Source organism: Felis catus, chromosome E1 (assembly GCF_018350175.1).
Source record: "Felis catus isolate Fca126 chromosome E1, F.catus_Fca126_mat1.0, whole genome shotgun sequence".
NCBI lineage: Eukaryota > Metazoa > Chordata > Mammalia > Carnivora > Felidae > Felis > Felis catus.
The window spans coordinates 32,509,830-32,536,386 of record NC_058381.1 but is presented as its reverse complement, the minus strand read 5'-3'; the positions used below and the strand labels follow the sequence as shown (position 1 = coordinate 32,536,386).

At 38.1% G+C, this 26,557-nt stretch overlaps 1 long non-coding RNA gene across 19 annotated transcripts in view; it reads left to right on the top strand.

The window, feature by feature from the left end:
• LOC102901561 overlaps window positions 1-26,557 on the top strand; it is a 178,902-nt gene that overhangs the window by 138,945 nt on the left and 13,400 nt on the right. For 9 of the 19 annotated variants that reach the window (XR_006589574.1, XR_002149095.3, XR_002149093.3 and 6 more), the window contains one exon: window positions 20,412-20,509. The exons of 2 other annotated variants lie outside the window; for them this stretch is intronic. This is a non-coding gene — a long non-coding RNA (uncharacterized LOC102901561). Of the gene's footprint in view, window positions 1-2,992; window positions 3,053-20,411; window positions 20,510-22,899; window positions 22,946-26,557 lie in introns of all 19 variants that reach the window. 8 more of the 19 variants (XR_006589584.1, XR_006589586.1, XR_006589580.1 and 5 more) reach the window with 3 other exon arrangements.

Genomic DNA, 26,557 nt, shown 5'->3' with positions numbered 1-26,557 from the left:
TTTACTGTAGACACCCACTGGCTTAGGAAATAAACACAGCATTCATAAGGAACTTAAAACAGTTCAAAAGCTTGCAGAGGAGAATTTATGAATTTAGGATCAATGTAATAAATGCTACATTATACTATGAATATTGTGTTACAGAAGTGTAAGTGTGGACTCATTTTTTAAACTGGTAGTACAAAATGGAACTTTGCAAGAAAAAAATAATGTGAGGTCGAAAACATGAGCAATCCTTTTGGAAGAAGAAATCTGTAATAAGGATAATTCCAGAAGGGAACAAAAACAATAAAAGAAATGGAAACCTGAGAACATATACAATTTGCAAAATGTGAATTAATTGGAATGATGAGGTTTTAACAGGTAAGGAGACAGTTGACTTGAATAGCAGGACCAAAAAGACAAAAGTGGGGCATTTTATAGACCTTATATACATACTAAGGTGTTTGGACATTATTGCATCATTAAGTTATTCTGTGGTGAATCACCAAATATTTTTGGAAATAGGGTGTGCTTTAGAAATACAGCTGTCATTGCCAGGTAGAAGGATTGGAGGATTTAAACACTTACCTCTTTGAAAATAGTATCTACATTGAGGTGCTAAAGACTTGTACAGTTTGGGGTAATGCTATCTGCTAAAATAAACACACCCTCTAATCTCAATGGCTTAACAGTAAAGTGTATTTCCTTTTTATTCAAACTTCAATGCACCTAGGTCAAAAAGTAGACTTCTATATCATTATTCAAAGATTTTTTTGTAGCTATGTTCATTAAGAATATTGGCTTATAATTTTTTTTCTTGTTCTGTTCTTGTCTGACTTCGATGTCAGGATAATGCCAGTCTCATAAAATGAGTTTGAAAGTATTTCCTATTCTTCTATATTTTGGAAGAGATTGAGAAAGCTTGTCATCTTCTTTAAGTGTTTGGTAAAATTCACCAGTGAAACCACCTAGTCCCTGGATTTTCTTTCCTGTGAGATTTGGATTACTGATTCAATCTCTACTCAGTATTTGTTAAGATTTTTTATTTCTTCATGATTCAGTCTAGGTAGGTTGTATGTTTCTAGGAAGTCCACCTTGGACTCTTTCCCACTGGAGAAATTGTGGTCCCAGGGGGTTCTCTGGGTGTGGTGACACCTGACTGGGTGTGGTACTGTGCTGGCCCACGGGGAGAAGCAATGGATTCAAAGTGAAACTGTGTTTGTTCTACTGATTCCTCTCCATCTCTGGTCAAGGAGGTGTTTCCACCTCCCCTCTGACTTCTGGAATTTTCACAACGTTGTCTTATCTATAGGTAGCTATTAGTTGTGCTTCTTGTGAGGTGGATGGATGTTGAGAATAACCTAATGCACCATCTTAATGGTGTCACTTCCCACTCTGCTTATGATAAAATCAGTACACTGCAACAAAGTCGCATGAATTTTTCTAATAATTTAAGACATTTTGATTTCATTAATTTGAGAAGCTGATGATAAAGACAGAAAAGTCTCCTTACAAATTGGAGAAATCAGAAAATGCTCTTTCACCAGAAGAACTTTTCCCACCTATACTGGGAATGTTAAGAAAATAGATTTTTTGTTTTTGTTTGTGTGTGTGTGTGTTTTTTGAGAGAGAGAGAGAGAGAGAGAGAGAGATGGAGGGAGTGGGGCAGAGGGAGGGAGAGACAGTGAGAATCTTAAGCAGACTCCATGCTCAGCGTGGAGCCTGATGGGGGCTCAGTCCCACATCTCTAGGATCATGACCTGAGCCAAAATCAAAAGTTGGAAACTCAACTTACTGAGTTGAGTAACCCAGGCGCCCCAGAAAGTAGGTGATTTTAGAACCAGATAAAGGAATGACATTTTTCAAGGAAAAAAAAGATTTGCTTGAAGAAAATCTTGGAAACATTCTTATTTATAGAAAAGAAAGAGAAGTAAAATTGTTAAGAAGGGATAAATCAGGACTTACACACACACACACACACACACACACACACACACACCCTGCGTGCACGCGCACGCGCAAGACTGGTCAGTACCGCTAAATGAAGAGAGGTCAAGTAGATTTAATACTAAAGATATGACATAGGATTTGGTAATTAGTTAATAATTGTTGACAATTGAAACAAAATATTTATGAGGACAGTGCTCTTAGAAATCATATTATGGTGGGTTGATGATGTAGTAGGAGGTGAGAAAATAAAGGTGGTGATATCAATTATCAATATAACTGGTTTCCTTTCTGCCTGCACAGTGCTTCTCCTACTGCTACTATGCACCTGAGTTCATACTGCTGTCTGCAACTCTACTCCATTACCATAGGGGTCTTTATAGCGTCTTCTTGTATCTAATCTGTAATCTCCCACACCCACATTGAGATACACAGCTCCCACCACCTATCTTCCATTCACTGAATCATTCATTCGCAATATAGGTGTATAGCAGTATCAAAACTTTTAACATGTGCTCCTTTGGGAAACAATTTCATCAAGTAGAACACAGTGTTTATGTAGTTTCTTTTGCTTTTAGTCTTTCAGACTCCACTGGTTGCTCAAATAACAAATCAGGGCTTTTCCCTCTATCCTTTCTGTGACATTATCTAATGCATTTGTAATACTGTTACATTGTTTTCTCATGGTCTGCATTCCATCCTGGAATTACCCTAAACTTGTGTGTGTGTGTGTGTGTGTGTGTGTGTGTTGATTTCATGCACTAAATTTCACTCATTGTGCTGGAAAGTTCCATGAGTTTTTAAAATTCCATTATTGATAACCATTAGTGTGTCCCTAGAATAGATTGTGTGCTAAGAGTGAGAGGTAAATAGATTAGAGATAGGATTTGAGATGTGAAGGTGGTTTTCACAGTTTGGAATAGTCCCTATTTGGATAAGAAAGGGGGATTAACAAAGGAAGCTCAAAAAACAAACACCTGCTGAGTTGCTTCAGGGCTTATGTAAATCTGTAATCATAATGAGTATAATTACAGAGAAGGTGTGGTTTTCCATCCATGACTAGGAGAAAGAAAGAAGGTCAGATGGCTCAACAGCACTGCCAACGAGGGGTCAGCAGTAGAAGGTAAGGAGAGTAAATATATGTAGAGAAGTGGGGAGAAGGTCACTAAGATGATTAACCACGAGATCAGTCCAGGATGGCCTGGGAGGGAATAGCCAGTCTATTATATTCTAATAGACTAAGATGAGCTCAAGTGATTGGAGGTCAGAGATGAGATTAAGAGCAGGTCTGGCTGAGTGGTAGAGTTGAAAGTGTAAGAAACTGGTTGGATAAAGGCTAATTTCAGGAGTCAGGTATCAAGAAGGAAAAAATCATACGCTTACATAATTCCGAGAAAAATAAAACATCCTAGCCTTTGTAACAATTGCATTTGGAGAACACAGAGTTGATTTATCATTCATTTTATTCTCATTGCAACAAAACTGTTAAGCCGAAAAGCTGTAAATCAACATCCCAAGTAGATTCGTTAGTGGCTGTGCAATTAATTAAAGCTAACTCAAATTATAAAAATTATCAGAGGTTAAAACTCATATTTAAACCCAGGCACTTAATTGAGGCATAGCTTATGGTCATGTATAAATCCTTCTGGGCTTTAATTTTTTTTTTTTAATGTTTATTCATTTTTTTGAGAGACAGACAGAGTACGGTCATGGGAGGGGCAGAGAGGGAAGGAGACACAGAGTCTGAAGCAGGCTCCAGGCTCTGAGCTGTCAGCACAGAGCCTGATGCGGAGCTCAAACTCCTGAACTGTGAGGTCATGACCTGAGCCGAAGTTGGCCACTTAACTGACTGAGCCACCCAGGCGCCCCTAAATCCTTCTGGGCTTTAAATTTAGACAGACCCATCAGTATACCAGTCTCATTGACATGCTATGTGTTTCAAATCTCAAGTCTCACAGGGTATTCCCTCTGATTCCTTGAATTATCCTGAGGAGTGTTAAGAAGGTTACAAAGAAAACATACTGGGGGCGCCTGGGTGGCTCAGTCGGTTAAGTGTCCGACTTCAGCTCAGGTCATGATCTCGCAGTCCGTGAGTTCGAGCCTCGCGTTGGGCTCTGTGCTGACCTCTCAGAGCCTGGAGCCTGTTTCAGATTCTGTGTCTCCCTCTCTCTCTGACCCTCCCCCATTCATGCTCTGTCTCTCTCTGTCTCAAAAATAAATAAGCGTTAAAAAAAATTAAAAAAAAACAAAGAAACATACTAAATATGAGCAAAAGGAAATAAATTAGCTAGATATTTTCTAAACTTAAGATAATTGGATTATTACTTCTTGAAGATAAAAACATATATGCATAACTTCTTCCTAGAATCTCAAATTGAAAAACAAAAGAAGCCACTGAAAACGAACCTCTTCCAAAACTCTGATTTATCAAATGTCCTACTGGGCTCCTTAAAAAATGTGTAAAATCACTATTTGTGGTTATAGTTGCAGTTATGTCTTAATATACATGAAATACTATTTATTTATTCCTATTAATTTAAGCACTTTGAATCAGTTACTCTTCTTTTTAAGAGAATACCTTCTTTGGCTTAAAATTATACTCTGCTGACATTTATTTTTGGATGATGATAATAAAAATGAGTCAGTAATAATTAAAAATAATGGTTATTTGGTTATATGTAAAACTGAGACACTGTAGACATTAATACATTCCAGTAGACATTACATTTTAAATAGCATTTTTATAGGGTTTGCTTGCCCTGTAAAGATTTTTGCTCATTGTAATTCTTATCTTTGAAATCATCAAGGAGATATGAAATCTTAACAATGCCTTCATGATGCAATCTGAAGCTATTGGCAGAGCTATCTTCAAATACAGTTTCATAGAATCAAAGGTTTCCACTTAGATAATGGTTTCATAAACCACACCCAGTCTAAATATGGACTTTGCTTACTTGTCCTGTGTTTCAGATTCTAGATTAATTTGTAAATATAGTGATCATGCTTACTGACAGGATTACAAGTTATCATAAAATGTTTACCATCTGAAACCCATTAGTTGTGTTTCATGCAAGTGTGTTGCAATGGCAATGGTATTAGAGCCCAAATAATCAATTTGTGTTGCTGGTTTTAAGAGAGGAAGATTCTGTTTCTACTATTTTTCACAGTTTAAACAAGAATGGATGATTTTCTGTTATGATGTATGTCACTGAACTCAAGGCATTTGGTTCTAGACCAGTTTTTTCACGGAAGGGAAAACATGTTGACGTAGAACTTGGAACAGCTACAATGAGTAGCACAAGAGACAAGTTAAAAGGCCATGCAATAATGTCACCTGTCAGGGGAGGCTCTTTCTTGATGTTTTAGTTAAGCTCTTTAACTTCCATTATTAGTTGAAAATTCTGCAGAACTTTCCCCTAATTTTATTTTACTTTTTTAATTTCAAGTTTTTATTTAAATTCTAGTTAGCATATATGGTAAAATTGGTTTCAGGTGTTGAATTTAGTGATTCATCACTTACATATAACACCCAGGACCCATCAGAACAAGTTTCCCTAATTTTAAAATGAAGGATTGTCTTGTAAGATACACTTGGTTTAAAAGACATATAATTTAAGCAAATTTGAACAGCAAGTTTCATAAAAGAATCTCAGGCTTAGAGAGTGGGATTCAAGGTTACAGCCATCAACAAAACAGGTGTTTAGGCATACAGCCAACCTTGTTTACAGATCTGTTATTAGGCTTGGGGACTTAGAAAGTCATTTGAATGACTGAAGAAAGCTGTAAACAGGTTGTTTAAACCTTGAAAACTATAGATGTGGGAGAAACCAGTGGATTCAGGCTACAACTTTAGTGGAACATTGATGTTTTTCAAGTCTGAGGATTCAATTTAGTGGCTCAGTTTTGTGTAGCTAAGAACCGTTGGTCCAAAAAATGAGAGAAATGATAAAATAACCGTTCAGTTAATGATAGCCATTTATTGTGTATATAGAATACTCTAAAATAGAAAAATCATATTGTTTCCATCAGGAATTAAAACTCACTTCTTACTGGCATTCTCAACAGTTAGCTCTCAACTTTCTGGAATGAAAATTTCTTGAAACTAAATTTCATGAGTTTTCTTAGTGCTCAGCTCTAGGATAGTCATGCAGATCAGAAGAAAACAGGATTTAGTTCAAAATCTGGCTCAATGGGTTTGAAAATGGAAGGCAAAGAAGGGTACTAGGCAATGAGTTATAAGCCAGAGACTCTGTTTTATTTGAATTAGGTTCCCTAGAATATTTTTGAGCCCAGGCTAGTGCCTCACCAGACTTCAAACCCATTTAGCCCTTTGATGAAATCTATGTGTACACTTGTCATACAATGAAAGTGACTGCTCAGAATGCTCTCCTTTTTCCCTCACTTTTAAAACAAGAAAATTGAAACCTATCACGTGTATGTCATAAGACTGACATGGGAAACAAAAAAAAAATGCAAAATCTCAAATATTTCTGCACCTTCTTTGTGTAATGCAATTTGCCACATATTCTGGGATGTTCAAAGCTGGACAAAACACAAGTATTTTTATCAAAAAGCCTTAGATATTGGATGGGCAGGAGAAATGGATATATGAATAAATGTAACTTAAGGTAGAAAATGATATGTGCTACAAAAGGTAGAAGTAAATTAGTATCATATTTCTCAGATAAAAATGTTATCCTTTTATAGAGTGTGAACAGAGTTTTCATATGTGAAGTTTTCTATGACCTTCAAATAACTATTATCTGGATATAAGGTGATTCAGAAGAAAATATACTGGGGAGCAAGTAATGAGAGCAACTGCTTTGTTTAACTGGACAGATCATGATTCAAGTATCCCTTCTCAATTTTACTAGTTGTGTAATCTCACATCAATTATTTTCCCTTCTCATTGGCAAAATGGAAATATAATAGCATCTTTAATTACATTTGTTTTGAAGAAAATGAGAAAATGCATATAAAGTTCCTGGTACTACTACTACTACTTATTATTATTATTTCTTTAATTATATGGTTTGGCAAGTGTTATAGTTTCATCAATGTTTGAGTACTTACCTTGATGAAATATAGAATAACTAGTGTTGTTTTTCTTTTTATCTCAATTGGTGTACCCCTATCTAATGTGGAAGTTAGAGCAGTAAGTTTGATATTGTTGTCAAAGTATGTGACATTTCAACTCCAACAAGGATGATTGATGATAACTAATACATATGAGTAGCACTGTATATCACAGTGTATTTTACATGTATTGTCTGAATTAATCTTTATAATAACTAACAGGTAAATACCAATGTATCCCCATTTTACAGATGAGGATAAGAAAGTGAGTTCATGCTTCTGGATCCACTGAATGAATAATAGTTTTAAGAACAAGAAGTATAAAATTCACCTTGTCTTATGACACAGAAAGAAATTGTTAGGAAGATACAGAATTAGTAGGTATCATGTAGATTTATTACTCCCACCATTTTAAAGAGTATTACATCAGATATGTGCTGTTATTTCTATACACAAAACACTGTTTCTAGAACTGTTCCTAGTAGTAGAGAGGATGCAACAATTAAGTTTGCCTCAATCCAGTTATGAAGTCATGTATTTACATGAGTTACTATACATAATCCATAATAGAGATATAGGCAAAGTACTAAGTGACAGAAAGTAAGGGAAATATGAATTCTACTCAGTGTTCATCATGGAGGTCTGAATGAAGAAGGATCATATTTAAGCCGGGCCTTGGATAACTGGAACTTTGTGAAGAAGATCCTATACAGAGGGAATAAAAGAAACAAAAGTATGAAATATTAATGAAATGGTTACTATACGGCTATACTTGCAAATAGGAAAGATGGTGGAGACTTTTGGAGACCGTGCTAAATCTGAGACTGTTCTACAGGCAATTGTGATAGAAGAAAAGGACATTTCTGCCTCTGGATGACTGTGACACCCTAAATATAAGTTTTCTTTATATTACATAGTGGTGACTCTGGTGGAGTTATGAATGACAGGAGAAGGAAAGATTGTGAGAAGCATTTCAGGCACTATTTCACAAATTAACATGAGAGGGGATGAGCTACTGGTCTGGGAAAATGGCTAGGGAATTAAAAAGATGTGATGGGGGCGCCTGGGTGGCGCAGTCGGTTAAGCGTCCGACTTCAGCCAGGTCACGATCTCGCGGTCCGTGAGTTCGAGCCCCGCGTCAGGCTCTGGGCTGATGGCTCAGAGCCTGGAGCCTGTTTCTGACTCTGTGTCTCCCTCTCTCTCTGCCCCTCCCCCGTTCATGCTCTGTCTCTCTCTGTCCCAAAAATAAATAAACGTTGAAGGAAAAAAAAAATTTAAAAAGATGTAATGGAGTCAACAGAACTCGATAGAACTAAATTTAGGGAGGGATGGAGCATTCGATTCTACAGTGACACTGGCAATTTTAAAACCATATAGTTTGGAGGAAAATGGTGAAATAAGGAATGTATGATGAGGTATGATTTGGATAAAATTGGGTGAGGATAATAATGATGACAAGGTAATATTTATTCTATTAAAAATATATGTCTGTAAATTATTATATAAAGCATTAAAAATTTTTACAAATAAAGTATTATGTAAAGCATACTTATGCATTTTTATCTGTATAAATCAGGAAAGATAAATGCAAGAAATTGTAAAATAGGGTAGATGGTCTTGAATGAGATAGGATGTATTCTAAGATCAAGAAAGAGTGATCAGCGTTAGTGGGCATATAAAACCAGATAAAAAATTGTCTAACACCATATTGATAAGCAATAAATTAGCCAGAAGTTGTAACTGGACCCTGCTTACTGAGAAATAATACTCTTAATTATGAGATGCGAGGCATAGTAAAATAAATGGTAAACTGGTGTGAGACATTTAATGACAAGGACTTGATGAAAATAGAAGGCAAAAAAGGGTACTAGGCAATGAGTTTTAAGCCAAAGACTCTGTTTCATTTAAATTAGGCTCCCTAGAATATTTTTGAGTTCAGCCTAGTGACTCACCTGGTAATGGAATGACTTGGAATATAAGGATCAAGGTTTTGTAAAATAAAAGCAGCTCCTGACTCTTATTTTCCAACTATTGTTAAGAATATGGCTGGCTGCATATGAGGCAACTACTAGAAAATAACCAGTCCAGAATTAATTAATCATGAATAATGTAAATAATATGCTAATGACAGGTGCCTGGCGCAGGGTTTTTTTTGCGCATTAAAGTCATCATCTTATGTAGTCATTACAAAAACCTTAGAAGGTAAGTATAGATCAATGTACTAATGGAACAGCCATGCAATTACACTCATCACATCCTCAGCCAATACAGGAGAACATAAAATTCAGAAAATAAAAATGTGAAAATGAAAGTCTGAGACTTTACAATTCTTGACGTGGAGCTTATATATGGAGTCATAATGTTAACCACAGAGATAACAGTGAGAAGAAAATAGGCCTGGAGGCAGAGCTTTGAGACATCTTTAATTTTTCTGAAGCTTTTGGGAAACATTGCAGGCAACAATTAGATCTTTACCCTTAAATGTAAGTGGTCTGTGGGGATGACAAGTTCAGAGTTGTTCATCCACCATTGACAAAAAATTTGAATTATATAAACATTAACTTCATCGTTCTGCAGTTCTTTTCTTTAATGTTTTTTTTTTTTGAGAGAGAAAGAGAACAAGTGAGGGAGGGGAGACAGAGAACACAAAGCAGGTTCCACTAGGTCAGTGCAGAGCCTGACATGGGGCTCGAACTGACAAACCATGAGATCATGACCTGAGCCAAAATCAAGAGTCACTTAACTGACTGAACCACCCTCATGCACCTCATTCTGAAGTTCTTGATGAGATGTTATGACCATGCCAACTTCAGCAACTTTCTTGACAACTTCATGCATGACATCAAGTTTGGTTAGATAATGTGGTCATCTGAAGGGGAAGCAAGAGACTAAGAAAGCTGCAGAAAGGTTCAAGGAGAACTGGAGGGGACGAGCATCTCAAAGCCAGGGAAGAGCATTTAAAGAAGGAAGTAATAATATGTTTCAAATGTTACAAAGCGGCCAAAAAGACTGAGAATTGAGATGAGATTTTTTTGGACCTCAAAGAGTAACTTCTACAGAGCAGTGGCGGATGAAGCCAACGAACAATGGATGGAAGACGGAATGACCTAGAGAATCATCAAGAACTACAGACAATGTGTGCCTACCTGTGGCTTTTTATAAACTTTTTATAAAACTTCTTAAGAGGACTGAATCTTATCTATCCTTAAATAGGAAGAACAGAGACATTGCTCACAGATCTAGAGTTCCTAAGATCAAGACAGGAAAAAAAAAAAAAAAAGAAAAGAAAAAAGACCAGGGAACTGTAACTCTCTCATCCGCATCTAATGCTTTGGCAAATGTGTCTGACATCTGGCTCAATGTAAGAGTTGGCATCATTCTCTTTGACTAGGAGGAAAAGTTGAAGAAATGATTACTAAGGAGTCCTCCATCGCTTTGCATACTCAAAATATCTTCTCTACCATCATTTACCACCCTAAAAGGGAATGCTTATCTATTTACTTAACATTTGTGTCTTCTTCACGTGTGCTGCTAAAGGAAAAGGAAGTTAAAGACAACAGAAACACAAAATGTTAACACTCCACAAAATAGAAGAATATTTAGAAGGGCTAGGAAGAGTTTTCTAAGTTCAGGAAAGGTTACAATATTCTACAGTTGTACCACAGCTAGGCAAGCATTAACATCCCCACTGTTACCATATAATTAAATACAAGATGACTAGGGGACAGTCTGAGGTGAGCAGGCATATATTCCACTTGGCTGACTTTCCAGCTGAGCAAATGTTTCTCTTGGATTGAACACAGACCTTCATTTATTTTCATTGTGAATCATTTTCCTGGAAGTCACTGTTGCATAAATGGTGCTTCCCTGACTCCTGATTAACTGAGACAACCAGAATCAGTAAGTGTGCAAAGAGCTCAACAGTCAAGTTTCTTTTCCAAGATATTTCTTTATCAATTTTCTCATTCTGGACTGTGAAATGGTCTTTCTGTGAGGATCTCCAGGCAGTAGTCATGGAATTAATCCTGATAATGCTTGAGGACTGTGTTCATTGCTCACATAACTATACTCTAGACCTCCCTAGAATGTGGTGGGAAGCCGTCATCCACCCTGAGATCTGACAGCTTGTGTTTTCCCTCCACTCTTCCCACCCAATGGCAGAACCTGGACAGATGCCAAAGAACTTCTAGAGATATGTAGAAAACAATTTAAAAACAGCTACAAAACTTGGGGACCAGATGGAGATATTTGTATGACCAAAAAAAAAGTATTTTATTATGAAAGTTTCAATTAAAATACCATTTCCTGTAAAAAATATGGGGGGGAAACAAAACAAAAAATCTAAAATGTTGACTGCTCACCTCTGAGATATATTATTCAGGGCAACTGCTATTTTTCCCTTTTGTAAGCATTGGTAATATCTAGAATTTCCAGAGCTATCAAGAATGTGACTATAATTTTTTAAAGCATCTTAAAAACCAACTTTACATAGGAAGTTATAAACATAAGCAGATTAACATAATCACGGATTATCACTGGATGATCATTTGGATCATGGAATATTGGGTCTGAAAGAAGCAATCTTATTATGGCACAGATGAGAAAAAAATGAGTGAAGGGAAAATGACTTGTCCTTTGACAAATATTCACATTACTCAAGGTAAGTGTGTACCTCTTACCTTAAAGGTGAACCTCATCTTAGAAATATCTCTATTCTGACTGAGTTCAAGCCTGAGTTACACTGTGAGAGCCAAATACTGACCTAGAATCAGTCCATGACCTAAGAATCACTTAAATATTTACCAGTGTCTGACACATAATTGGTGGCCCATGCCTATCATACAGTCGGTGCTGGATAGATGAATGAATGATAATAAAAGTTGTTCAAAGACGGGCTCATTATAGTATGGTATGGTATGATATAGTATGGTATAGTATTACTATTATTATATATTATAGTATATATTATTATAGTATATTGTATAGTATTACATTATATTATAGTAAACTGGTGAGGAGGGACATCAGTTTGGAAACTGAGGACCATGTGCTTTCTTTTCTCTGCTGCCTGGGATAAATGATGTTAGCTCAAAATGGTAAAAATAAAAAAAAACAATAACAAATAAAGGAAAAATAATCACCAGTCGTAAATAAAAGAGACTGCTACCCAGTTAGTAATTATGTCAAACAAATAAAGCTGTCCAGTTGTGCTCTAGCTTCATTTGACCTATTTAGAAAAAAAAATTAAAGAAAAAAAAAGAAGCGGAATGAAGGAATATATTATCCCAACAGAGACAGTTCTAGCTCTGAATCCACATCTAATTCTGTTTTTTACCAAGTATCCAACATAAATTCTCCCTCTCAGCATATTGGAGGGTGAAAACACATGCTAATACCAATAAATTGGATATGTTTGGGAAATTTATGTGTGCATTATATAAAAAAATATTTGCACATAGCCCCAGATGGAGGAGTCAACAGAGCATGAACCTTGGTTGCCAGGATAACAATGTACACATTACACTGGGAGATGAAATTTGTGTGTGAGACAATTCAATGGCTGATTACAAGAGTGACACATTCTGGGATGATGTGCCTTTAAATTCAGCAGTAAACATGGATATGGGACTCCTGCTGTTTGCCAGCACACGTTTCCACATGTCTGGCTTATTCCCAAGCACAGCTTCCTAGAGCATTCAAGGTGTGTTTTATTTACTGATTATCCATCAGCTATAAAAGAATAAAATCCCCGCAAGGTATTTATAGAGTATAGTTTTAAGCACCCTGTGGTCTGTGTGGCATGAATGATAATGACAGGAGCAAAGTGGAAAAATTGTTAAGAACCAGCAGGCTACGTAAAGTTGCTAAATACGTGCTAGGTTCTAGCTACGTAACCTTGGCAATTGATTGATTGATTGATTGATTTCACAGCAGTTACATAAGTTTTTTAAACTGTACAGTAGACATGAAAATACTATTTATTTCATAAACATCTGTGAGGATTTAGTAAGATATGTACACAAAGAAATCACTATAACATCTAGCAAACGGTCAAGTGTGCAATAATTGTTATTTTCAATCCTTTTCTAAGAACTGACATTTTAAGATCTGAGATGTGTCTTAAACTGGGTCTGCATTTTCAAAATGTGATATTAAGTGTTCCCTTGATAGTGAATGTCACTGGCATTTAAAATAGGAGAGACAGGGCAGATCATTCGTGATGAAACTGATTGTCCAGAAGGTTGAGTGGGACTCATGACATAAATCGTGAGCATGCACGGTCTATAGGAGCAGCATGACCAAAAGTCAGTTGAAAGAGAGTCTGAGACTTTTCAGAAACATTTCTGAAGAAAAGATCCCGAGGAGAGGATTTGGGCCCAGTTTTAAAACCATGGGGTCAGAAAATGCTTTTTTTGTTTGTTTTTCTTCCCTGAATGTAGCTCAGGTCTTTCATTTAATGTTGTCCTTGGCCCAGCCCCCACCCATTCAATCACATTGATCCCCTCGGTAAAATGAATACTAGAAGTCAAAAGGGAAGGGGCCACATTATATAAACCTCTGCAAAATTCCTAAACACAAACCGCACTGCTTATGCACCTCCTCTCTGTAAATAGAGCCATTATACAAGCAAGAGAGACATAGTCCTGTCCTTTTGCCACTGATTCTGTACGTCCCTGATATCTGAAAGGCATCCACATATTAGCAGTATGGCCACTCCCCTAGGAAGTGATGGGAGACCATGGTACCTGCAGGGCAGAGGTGGATGGGAATGGGAGAGGCAATAGCAATGCCCAGTAGGAGTGCTGAGAGTACCAGGCACAGAGTGAGCCTTCGATAAACATTTGTTTAATGGCTTCATGTTCCCTGTACTGGGTTGAATTGTGTCCCCCCCAAAAGATACGTTTAAGTCCTAAGCTGTGGTAACCGTGAATGTGATCTTACTTAGAAACAGGGTCTTTGCCAAAGCAATGAAGTTAAAGTGAGGTCATACTGGGGTTGGGTGTACCTTAATCCAATGAGATGTCTTTATTAGAAGGAGGAGATCTATACGCAAACATCCATAAAAGAACAATGACGCATGACTATAGAGGCAGAAACTGGAGCGATGCATCTACAAGCCAGGGGCTGCCAAGGATTGACAGCATCCACCCGAAGGTAGGCGTAGCTGGCATGGAAGGATTCTCTGTAGAGCCTTTGGAGAGAGCCGAGGGCTGCCAACACCTTCGTTTCAGACTTCAAGCCTACAGTGCAGAAGAGAATACATTTCTGTTTTTTCAAAGCACTTGGTTTGCAGTACTTTGTAGCAGCCACCCCAGGAAATTAACGCAATCCCCAAAGAAAAGGTATCGTCCAAATACCTAGCGAAGTCTATGGGGCTTAGTGAGGAGTTCAGACACCTACTAGGTGGATCTATAGTGCCTGGTAAAATGGCAATAAGAGAACAGTGCTTAGCAGAATCTATAAAGTCTCTCTGCTATTGCTGGGTGAGGGTTGGTCACACTGTTTAAAATGCACTTGCAAAGATAACCTTCGAGGGGCTGCCGGTAGATTTTGAAAAAAATGGGCAACAGAGGGGACATTGTAGGGAGCTAGAGTTGATGAGCAGGTAAAGATAAAATCCATCTCCCCACGGCCTCAGTCTCAGCTCCAAGATGGGAAGGGCCTGGGGAAAAGTAGGCCACAACAATATGGAACAGTTTCTACCTGATTATGTGAAGAACTACATCCGGCTGTCTTTTACTGCATTTGGATCTCTTCGAGTTGTAAATGTTTTAGGGTCACTTATTACCCAGAAATGTGCTTTTTGCTAGAATGATTATGCCAACCGTTGCACTTAAAAGGCTCTTGATCACTGAACACAGTGAAAAGTAATTCGGAAATGCTGACTCTAGAGAAATGTTTTGATAACAGAAGCTGCCGAGTTGAGCCAGAATGAAAGCATTTCTTAACCTCAAATTGAAAATATTTAAAAAAGCATGGTGAAAAACAGTAATAACAAGCCTTAAAAAGCCGATGATAAACCTACACCAGAAGTAACGATTAAATGAATTTTGACTAAACAAGGTCCATAAAGCACCTATCACAAGGCCCGGGTGCATTATAGGTAATAGAATGGTTGATAGGCATAGGAGTATGATAAATGTTAATGGTGAATTTCAGGTATATTTTTTTCTTCTTAAAATTGTCTTTCTATGATTGAGTGATTTGTAGTAGGTACTTAGTCAGCTAAGGCCGAAAGCATTACAAAGATGTCAAGATAGCCTTGGTAGGTGGTTAGAAAGGTTCCATAGGAAGGGGTTGAAATGCAAACAGCTACTGTACCCACTCTATACATTCCAGTGCTTTTCTTGGGGGAGGGGCAGATATGCTGGTCGGAAGAGAGCTGTGGGTTCAACAATAACAACAAGTTTTAGAGTATATTAAAACTAACATTAGAATTTCATTGCTTCCACGAACAAGGGCCAGCTCTCTGTCTGTTACTAATGTTGATTTAACCAAATGTATGCCACTAGAAACCCACTGGCATACAGAAGTTAGTAATGTGGGGCTGTAAATTAGAGCTGTATACTGTAGTTATGGAGGTCTGCCTTTGATCAGTACACGTGCGGTTTTTCAGGTCAGATGGTAGAGCAGGCATTTAGTTGGTGTCATGGAGTCCTTCAAACGATGAACATTAGGGTCCTCAGTGGTTTACAGAGCACGTGGCAAGGGGAGACTCTAAGTATCTAACGTGTAGAGAGACAAACAGCCACACGTTCAGTTTTGAAAAGATTCAGAAGGTAGTATCTACTTACCTAAATGTCCAGAAAAGTGTTTCTTTCTGTCCCTAGAGAAGATTGAGAAGCACGAAGGATCCCAATTCTGTTGCTGTAACAGAATGCCGTAGACTGAATGGCTTCAACACCAACTTGTTTTCTCACAGATCTGAAGGCTGGCAGTCTGAGATCAAAGTGCTAGCTGAATCTAATTTAGTTCCCGGTGAGAGCACTCTTCCTGGGCTCATATATAAATGAAGAGAGAGAGAGAGAAAGAGAAGGCGGGAGAGAGAGAGACAGAGGGAGACTGATTTTAAGGAATTAGCTCATGTAGTTATGGAGGCTAGCAAGCCCAAAATCTACTAGGCAGGCCTGCAGGTAGCCTGAAGATTCAGGGAAGAGCTCCTGGTGTAGCTAGGATCCTAAGGCAGTTTGGAGGCAGAATTCTCTCTTCCTTGGGGGAACTCAGTCTGTTTCCCCTTACGGCCTTTAACTGATTAGAAGAGGCCCACTCACTTAATGGAGAGTAATCTGCTTTACTCAGAATTGACTGATTTAAATGTTAATCTCATCTAAAATATCTTCACAGCAGTATCCAGACTGGTGTTAGACCAAATATCTGGGTGCCATGGCTTAGCAAAGTTGACCCATAAAATAACCATTACATCCACGTATCCTTGAACCTCATGAGGGTAGAGATTATGACTGCATTGTGCATTAGTCTATCTCTAGAATCCAGACACTAGAACAGGTATACAGCATATAGTAAAAGCTTCAGTATTTCTTGAAAGATTAGCTTCTTTTGAAGATTAAAGATATATTATCCACAATCCAGAATATTACATAATACAAATCAGTAGTAATGGCAAGCTAAAACAAAGACAGGGCCTATTTAAAGGCAAGGGCTATTTGCAGCCTTTCTGTCCCATGTTACATGGAGATAATACTGTGTCTACAAATGAGCCATCCATCAATGAGGAAGGATAGTCAGAGGAAGGATAGTCAGAGGGTGCCCTCTATCTTTGATCAGAGCAAAGGCCAAGTTGCAAGTCTACTTAGATATTCTCCAAATTAAATAAAACTAGGTTAACAATTCATTTATGGTGCATGAAAAAAATCAGAGGCCTCGTCCCCTACAGGGTTTTTACTTTATCTCAGTGATCTTGACTCATACTGTTTCTCATGCTGCCAAATATACTCATCTGTAGGCATTGTATGACAGACTTTCAAGGTCATGGACACAGGTAGATATTTGGGCTGAGATTTAAACACTTCACATTTCTGCTTCATCATTGCGCTATACATAAACAAAATGTTTTCTTAGAAAACAAGTTGGAAATTCATGTCAGCCTTTATTTAGATGTAATTCATAGTAAGCATTGCTAACACAGACACAATTTTTCTCTTTGACCTGATTTCTAACCTTGTTTTGTCCTGGGTTCCATGACCTTTCTATAAACGATGGTAGTGAATCATCTCTATCTGTTTTGAGAAAATAGGGTTCTGGTGTACTCTGTTTTCTGACACACGATTTGAGGTTAAGTGGAAATCGCTTTTTTTTTTTTTTTTGTCTTTATAGCTCATTCCTACTCCTTCTGTATCATTTCAGGAGGTTTTCCACAATGTACTTCTTAATGCTAAGCTTTCCCTTTGTTTGGTGTCTTTCTCTGCAAAGTGCTAGAGACAGCATGAGCTACTGTGCAGACAGGTAGGCTTACACACCGTCAAAGAAAACCTGTTTCCAGCTTTGGATCCTGTCTCCTTTCCTCTATCTTTTTTTCTTTTTGACTGCCACTATTCTTATTTTGTTGAATTTATATAAAAAATACCCATATTGTTGTTTCTAAATACAAAAATCATATCCATCTAAAAAGAAATATATTACTCTGAAAAGTATAAAGTAAAATTCATTTCAAACCTCACTTTGCTGGATAATATGTGGATAACTATAATGAAGACAGGCAGATCTCTCTCTCTCTCTCTCGTATGTGGAAACGTGTGTGCACATCTGTGTATACACATGTGGTGTTGCATATCTTCATTGTGTCTCCCCAGATGCCTGCCTTCCCCTTCAATAGGCTTCCTTAGCCTCTGGCTTCCAATTGCATTGGGCCAATCAGAAGCTCCAGAAGAAAGTCAGAAGGAGGAATGGGAGGGGCGCCTGGGTGGCTCCGTTGGTTAAGCGTCCGACTTCGGCTCAGGTCATGATCTCACGGGTCGTGGGTTTGAGCCCCACATCAGGCTCCGTGCTGACAGCGCAGAGCCTGGAGCCTGCTTCGGATTCTGTGTCTCCCTCTCTCTCTGCCCCTCCCCTGCTCATGCTGCCTCTCTCCGTCTCTCAAAAAAAAAAAAAAAAAAAATAAATGTAAAAAAAAAAGAAAGAAAGAAAAAGGAGGAATGAGAGTGCAGACTGAGGATTTATTTCTTTAGTGTCCTCCCTGTTGTCTTGCCTGTAGTAGGCTGTGGTCCTCTATAGATCCTCGCTCAAGACAGACATTTCTACAAGTCTCTGAACAACTAGATTTTGGTAACAGCTTCCTGATGGCCACTGCCTATCATCAAGCCTAGGGGTTGTAAGGTATTAGTTGAAACCAACCCAGGGTATGCACTATTCCTTGGGTCCCTACACCATGTTAATTCCTTAAAAACATCTTTTTATGAAACACTCCTTCTTTGAATGTGCCATCTGTTTCCTGTCTTTTTGGATAACTCCCACCTATATAGTGCGCATCTCCATACTTACACACACACACACACACATACACCTTACTTTACTAAAATGGAATGGTCCATGCTGCTCAAACATTTTTTATTATGTACCATATTTGTTTCTCTAGTTTCATCTTAATGGATATTTAGATTATTCCATTTTTTAATACTATAAGCAACAGGGGCATGAACATTTTCATGTATATGTTTTGCCAAATTTTTGCATTATTATTTTACGTAAATTCCTAACAATTAGATTTCTTTGTCAAAGTTTATGTGCATTTTTAAATTTGAAAGATATTGTTATTATTTTTTCTTCTTTTAGATTGTTGTGCTAATTTGAATCCTAACAACATAGTGAATATTTCTGTCTCCTGCACGCACTAACCAGTATTTTATCTTAGCAAACATTTTCATCTCTGCCAGTCTGAAATATGAGAAATATGGGAAATATCTTTACCATTTTGATTTTTATTTGTCTGATTATGCACAGTATTCAACATCTTTCGTATGTTTTTTTAGTCATTTGTATTTATTTTCCTGGGAACTCCCTCTTTACATCCTTGGCCCAAACAATATTTTTTTTCAATCCCAAATAGTGTCTTTAGTAGAAAAATTAAGTAATCTTAGAGCCTTCTTGATTTTACCATAAGAGATGTTTTAAAGTCATGTTAATCCATTTCACTTTTCCTGTAGGCTTCTAAGTTGTGTTTTTCTAACGTAAATATAGTTCCAGGAGAGGGAGTCACAGTTTATGGGCCCTCTGATTGGTGAAGCCTGTCTTGCTTCTTCTCAGATTGTATGGTAATCTAATTTTTAAATGCTAGCCAAAACTTTGTATTTTCTTTTTCATATCAGGCTTGAGCCATTTGTCTTGTATTTCTTGACCTGTCCTTTGTACTTCTGAAGCAAGCTTTAATGGACATCACTGGTCACACCATCCTTCACTATCCCATTCTGTTTTTTAAATTATTTAATTTTAAAAAATATTTATCTATTTTGACAAAGGGGGAGAGAGAGAGAGAGAGAGAGAGAGAGAGAGAGAGAGAACAAGTGGGGGAGGGGCAGAGAGAGATGGGGACAGAGAGAATCCCAAGCAGGCTCCGGCTATCAGCACAAAGCCTGACGTGAGACTCAAACTCATGAACCATGAGATCATGACCCGAGCCAAAATCAATAGTTGGATGCTTCACTGCCTCAGCCACCCAAGGACCCCCCAATCTACTCTTTAGATGTGTATCTACACAGCAAAAGCAAGGAGCAGCATAGAATATAGAATCTACATCTAAATATGTGAACTGTGATATCTATATTTAGAGATACCTAAAAATGTATGCAAAATATAGACAATCCTCCTGGGCTTTACTCAATCTGGGTAGATTTAAAATGAACCCAGGTAAGTAATGGACTGGAACAAAAGGAATCACATTATGCCTTTATTCATGCTTAGAGCTTGACTGGAAAGAAAAATCAAGTTCATTGTAGAATTTCAGGAAGGATTTCAGAAGATCTAGTTGGCAATGAATTCATTAGACTCTGATTAAAGATATTTAATTTTTTTAATGTTTATTTATTTTTGAGAGAGAGATAGAGAGAGAGAGAGAGAGAGCAGGGGAGAGGCAGAGAGAGAGGGAGACACAGAATCTGAAGGAGGTTCCAGGCTCTGAGCTGTCAGCACAGAGCCCGATGTAGGACTCAAACTCAGGAACCATGAGATCATGACCTGAGCCAAAGTTGGAAGCTCAACTGACTGAGCTACCCAGGCACCCTTATTAACAATATTTAAATGTTAAGTACACACACACACACACACACACACACACACACAAACTACACATATAGTGTATTATAGCTTCTCTATTTTATGCAGAGAATTTCATTCTGGCATTACTAGCTGTTCTATTTTACTGGTCCCATTAGAAATTGTGTTGTCTCTTCTAGAGAACTAGATTTGGTCATCCTGAGTATGGTGGTGATATCTTCCTCAGTGAGAAAGAAATTACAAGAACAGAAGTCAGTTGGGTGCCTGTGAAGCACTGGTGAGTCACTGTGTTATTCATGGTCAAGATATTCCATTTAATTTTCTCAGTGACTTCTAGAATAAGAATTATCATCTCCATTTTTTTGAAGTTAAGTAACATCCTCAGGATCACATGAAATAAAGGAATATGGTGTTGGATTTGAACCTAGGACTTTCTTGATTCCAAATTCCATGCCATTTCCACTACCCCAGCACTTCTCAAACTGTCTATACTACAGGACATTTTGATTTTGGTTTTGTTTTTCTGTCACAGACCAGTTTGTGGTCCATCTATACATAATCAATATGAAACTCCTTCTATATGGAACTCATGCAAATTCAAGGACATACCAACTATTCTAGCCCATGTTCAATGAGAAAAGTCCACTGACCACAAGCTTAGGTGTCAATGTCACATTCTAGAAAGGTGTTTGTACTTACTACAAAATCTTTGTACTTACTACATTCTGGTAACAAATAACTTGCAGAGTAGTCTTGGACTGCAGACCACACTCGGTGTCACAGTGCACTAGAGAATATTGCCAAAGCCTAATTTATCATCTGCTTTAGAAAAGACTGCACATTATAATTGAATTCAAAGTATGGAAGTTAAAATTCTGCCTTTATGTGAAGCAAACCTAATACAAAATGGTCATTCAAAGCTTTTGTAGGAATAAATTATTCCCTGAGGAATGTGCTTGATAAGTAATAAACACGGAAAGCCCTTGTTTGTTCTTTGTTAGGCAGAGGAAAACTAATTTCACAGTTTGTTGTAGCTGAATGTTTGGCATTTGTTATGTTTATTCTTATTCTGTGTTGTGGATATTTAATCTTCCCCTTGGAAAATTACTTTTTATTTAATGAGATATTTTACCCAGTCCATTTGTAAATAAAGCAGCCATACTTAAATAATTCAGATTCCTGTGGTTCTCATTTTACATCTGATTTCCTTCTTGGCTGATCTACCAGTTTACATGGCTTGATTATCTTCCCAAATTATCTTACCAGGAATACTCTGCAGGGTCTTTCCTGTGGAAACTATATTAAACCTTTAATAATTCAGCAATTCTGACACTGTCACACCTTCCGCAAAGTGCAGTTATCTGGAAGACATTCTTCCATGGACAACATAAAAAATATCCTTCTAGTATCAGCATAAAAAGTATAGGAACGATCCCTGGGGATTTAAAGAAATGCCCTTAACTAATTAGAAAGACTACTTTAATATTTATCTCCAAATTGTTTCTGTTCAATATGTTCTGACCTAAACAACATGCACATATAGTAATGTGTTCCCATTGAAAAATAATTTATTTTGTAGTGAAAGCAAGGAGCGTTTACATGTCCCTTCTTGGGTGAGTTTTTCTGTTGGTTGTGAAGAATAGAGGGAGGGGTTCTTTATGAAGGTGATATCTAACTTCCACAAATAGTGTAGTAATTGCTCTTTTTGTTAATCACCAGATCACCATTATATTTATCTATTGTGAAAGTTATGAATTTGGAGGGTAAGGATGCAGTTAGCCATTGTTCTTTTAAGAGATAGTAATAAAATATTTTGGATTTGCCTAAATCATCATTTGGACTAATGAGGGATTCAGAAAGTAACACAGAAAAAAACGTCTGAAAATGTCATCTACTTGGCTAAATGGTAGGAAAAAAGGTATTAGATAGATCGATAAATGGGAAATATCCGAAACTAGCCCAATTCCAACATGCCCCATGTAAGAGAAGTGCTGTGATCTCCGTCCTATGCAGGACATACTTCATGCTCGTGGCTGTCACCCTATAGTTGGTGGCCTTAGATGGTTGGGAACAATATCTCTCTGAGTGATTCTGCACAGCCAAGCGTAGTTCTGAAAACTATTTTCTACTGATTCCTACTATTTGTTGAAACAATTTGTATCTAACATTTAGGTCTGTATTTGTTTCATGGGACTGCCATAACAAAGTACCATAAACTGGGTGGTTTAAAACAACAGACATTTCATTGTTGCACAATTCCAGAGGCTATGAGTCTGAAATCAGGATGTCAGTGGGGCTCTGCTCTTTCTGAAACCTGCAGGAGCAATTCTTCCTGGCTCCTTTCTTGCTTCCTGTAGGTTGCCAGAAATCTTTGGGATGCTTTTGGCTTGTAGCTGCATCACTGTAATCTTAGCCTTCATTGTCACATGGTGTTCTGTGACCACCTTCTCCTCAGGTTGTCGCTCAGTTTGGATTAGGGGCCCACCCTGCTCCCCTGTGGTCTCGTCTTAATTAATTACATCCACAATAATCCCATTTCCAAATAAAGGATTTTATTTTATTTTCAATAAAATTCTGAAATAATGAGGGTTAAAACTTCAATATATCTTTTATGTGAGATGCAATTCAATTCCAAACATGCCATGAATTGCATTTTTGTAATTTCAGATGAAAATTCTGGTGAAGGTATTTTCCATGAGAGTATTTTCCACTGGTAAGCAAATATTTGTTAAAACCTATAGAACGTCCTGAATGCTAGCTGTTGTAAGCTGTAATGGGCATTACAGCAATATCAGTCTGCACATTCTGACTTCTATGCGCAAATCATAAATGACCTGGATAAAGCTTGGGTGATTTTCCCAGGGTGAAATTTGGAGCTGAGCATTGGGGTCATGCTTTCATTGTACGTTGTCTGTGTTCTGAGCACTGCACTAGCCACATTCCTTATCCTATTCATTCTTACAAAACTACAAGAAGGTAGAGGTGCGTGGGTGGGCATCTGACTCTTCATTTTGGCTCAGGTCATGATCTCATGGTTTGTGAGTTCAAGCCCCATGTTAGACTCTGCACTGACAACACAGAGCCTGCTTGGGATTCTCTCTCTCACCTTCTCTCTCTGCCCTTCCCTACTCATTCTCTCTCTCTCTCTCTCTCTCTCTCTCTCTCTCTCACACACACACACACACACACACACATACACACACACACACACACACACACACACACTAAATAAATAACTTAAAAAACCATTTGGGTCCTTTAAAAAATACAAGAAGGTAGTATAATCAAGTTCTTCAGTTAAGGAGACATGACCTGGAGATATGAAATTAACTTGTTTTGGAGAATTCTATGGATGACACAGGATTCAGACTCTACCACACAACATTCTAATTCTCTGGGAACAGAGGGAAAGTGAAAGGAGAAGTTGAAGAAATTGTACTTGGCATAATAGGCAGGGTTTTATTATGTCAGCAAAGTGTGAAGTGTTATAACCTACCAAAGCTAGTAACTTCATAGGTCTCTCAGTATTGCCCACAACGCAGTAACTGCTGTGTGTTCTTAATTTACCACTGAAACATGTTGATAACCTTTATTTACATGGTAATAAATTGCCTTAATTTAACTTCTAATATCAGAATTGAATAAGGTTAATTGAGGTCCCAGAGCACATATGAAGAGTTTGAGAGACTTAAACACCAAAACCCTTACTGCACCCAAAGCAGTGAACATAGAGCAGAACCATGGATAGGATCATGATTGCTATGTAATTACAACTGTATACTAGTAATTATTTCAACAAGCCTTTTCGACTGTCTAATCAGAAACCATGAATATGTCGGAAGTCGGTTGTACTGTAAGGCCTTCATAGCTAGCTAGCTGATGGCACAATCTGTATAATCACTGTCCTGGCTATAGTCACAGATCAACACAACCCTTGAGCTGCAAGCACTTTGTCTAGCACCAAGCCTCATTGCATGCTGTATGTACATATTGCATACTAGCACATACTAGCATTCACTCCCATTTCTCTGCAGCAGAAGAGTTATCTCAAATCTATGAGCAACCCAATTCCAGAATTCCTTTTAAGGGTCCACTTGTCGGGGCCACTTCAAGCACCATTTCCTGTGTCTTGTCATTATTGTAGCAGGAAATGGTGTACTCAAAGTAGGTAATCTGAGAATGCTCTTTGCAAAGCTGTGGACAGAGTGTGGGAAACCACAAGGTATGATGCAGTACACCAAGAGTAGACACAGTGGAACATCATGTCCACCCTTAGGCTTACAAGAGCAAAGTCAAGGAGCAGTTAACATAACATGGAAAGTAAGACATCTGTGCATAGAAGACCACATAACAGATTCTGGAATCCTTATTTATTTTTAATTATAAAAGTATTTATTTATTTTTGAGAGAGAAAGCGAGCAGGAAAGGGGAAGAGAGAGGAAGACACAGGCTCCGAGCAGGCTCTAGGCTCTGAGCTGTCAGCACAGAGCCTGACACGGGGCTCAAACTCATGAACTGTGAGATCATGACCTCAGCTGAAGTCATATGCTTAACCAACTGAGCCACTCAGGCACCCCAGATTCTGGAATCTTTAGTTAAGGGATGCAATAGCTCACAGAGAACCCAACAAGAGAGTAACAGGGCATGTAAAAACCATGACCTCACCTCTCCTCTTCCCCTCCAATCTCCCTTTGGTCAAATCTTACCAGAAACTAGAGGACAAGGCATGCAATGCAGGTAAGTCAGCCACCCAGGACACAGAACAGGGTAGGGAAAGATGGAAAATGGATCTGCAGGGCAAAAAGAAGATGCGTAGTGCACAGTTGCCAACACAACCCAAGTCCTTGTATCTTTCCCTTAGACACTACTTTTACTTAAAAGCCCTTCAAGAGGTGACTTGATTTTCTCACATTTCTAATATCTCAGTATTGCAGAGTATCACAGTAAGTATTCACAGTAAGAGAGGATAAATTCTTCACCCTGGCTTATGCTTCCAGTCCCTTCTTTACTTTCTCCCTCAAAAGCTCATTAGAAGCACCTCCTATCAGGAGTATCATGATAGTATCATGGATACTATCAAACATCCCTCACTAATGCAGATGTATATTAACCTCAGGGTCACTAAAGATTTTAGTACATGCCTTGCTGTCCTTATGTCTACACTACTTCTGTTATGATTTCTGATTTCAGTATTTAACACTGGCCTTCAGTTCCTTAACCTCCTGAGTCCCAAGCACCTTTTTCCCATAGTTATAACTAGACATTTCTTCACTGATCGCTACGTCATTTCCAGTATATCAATCATGCCAATTTCAAGTACCCTGCTCTTCAGCTAATATTTTCTATATTCCCAGCTCATTTTCTCTAATACTTTTACTCCTGTAATTCTTCAGCTTCACTAGGCCACTTGTCTACTGTGCCAGTCCTTTTGTATTTTGCGTCTATATCCCATCATGGTAATTACTTTCTTGCACACACACTCTCCCTTGCCCCATCCTCCCATTGTACTTGTGCAGAATAATCTTTACCCTGATTGAGCAGCATAATTCTCTATATTCACACTACACCTCTATCCAAACACCTGCATGTGACTAGAATAGAACATACAGCATGCTGATAGGTATCTCTTTAAATTTATGATCACAAATCTCAAGGGCGACTCTCGGCTCTGCCAAGCAATCCTACCATATTATCTCAGGGAAACCAGTTTCCCTCTCTGTAAGACTTCTATTTCACACCTTCTACCCTACCCTCGGGTCCCTAATACCTCTTTCTTTCTGAAAATCAGCTGATGCCTTTGGATCTTTTTAATTCATATTTTTTAGAGGGAGGATACACATGAGCAGGGGGTGAGGGGCAGAGGAAGAGAGAGAGAGAGAGAGAGAGAGAGAGAGAGAGAGAGAGAGAGAGAGTCTAAAGCAGGCTCTATGCTCAGTGCAGAGCCTGACCCAGGGCTTGATCCCTTGACCCTGGGATCATGACCTGAGCCAAAATCAAGAGTCAGACACTCAGCCAGCTGAGCCACTCAGGCACCCCTGGATCTTTTTAAATAAAATATTGAAACAATCAGAAAATAATGCCCTTATTCTTTCCCCCCTAAATCAACATCTAGCCTACATCTGCACTCATATATTTTGCCGTTCATCTTACAATTGTGAAACCACCCCTTTAAGTACCGAAGTCCAACACCATCATCGGTGCAGTGAATCCAATCTCTTGTCTACTCAAAGACATTGCCTCCACAGTCATTTTCCCTCTGGTCTTCATTACAAATGCCCTTCTTTATTGGACTTTAAAGCAATTACCTCCTGTTGTTCCTTACCTC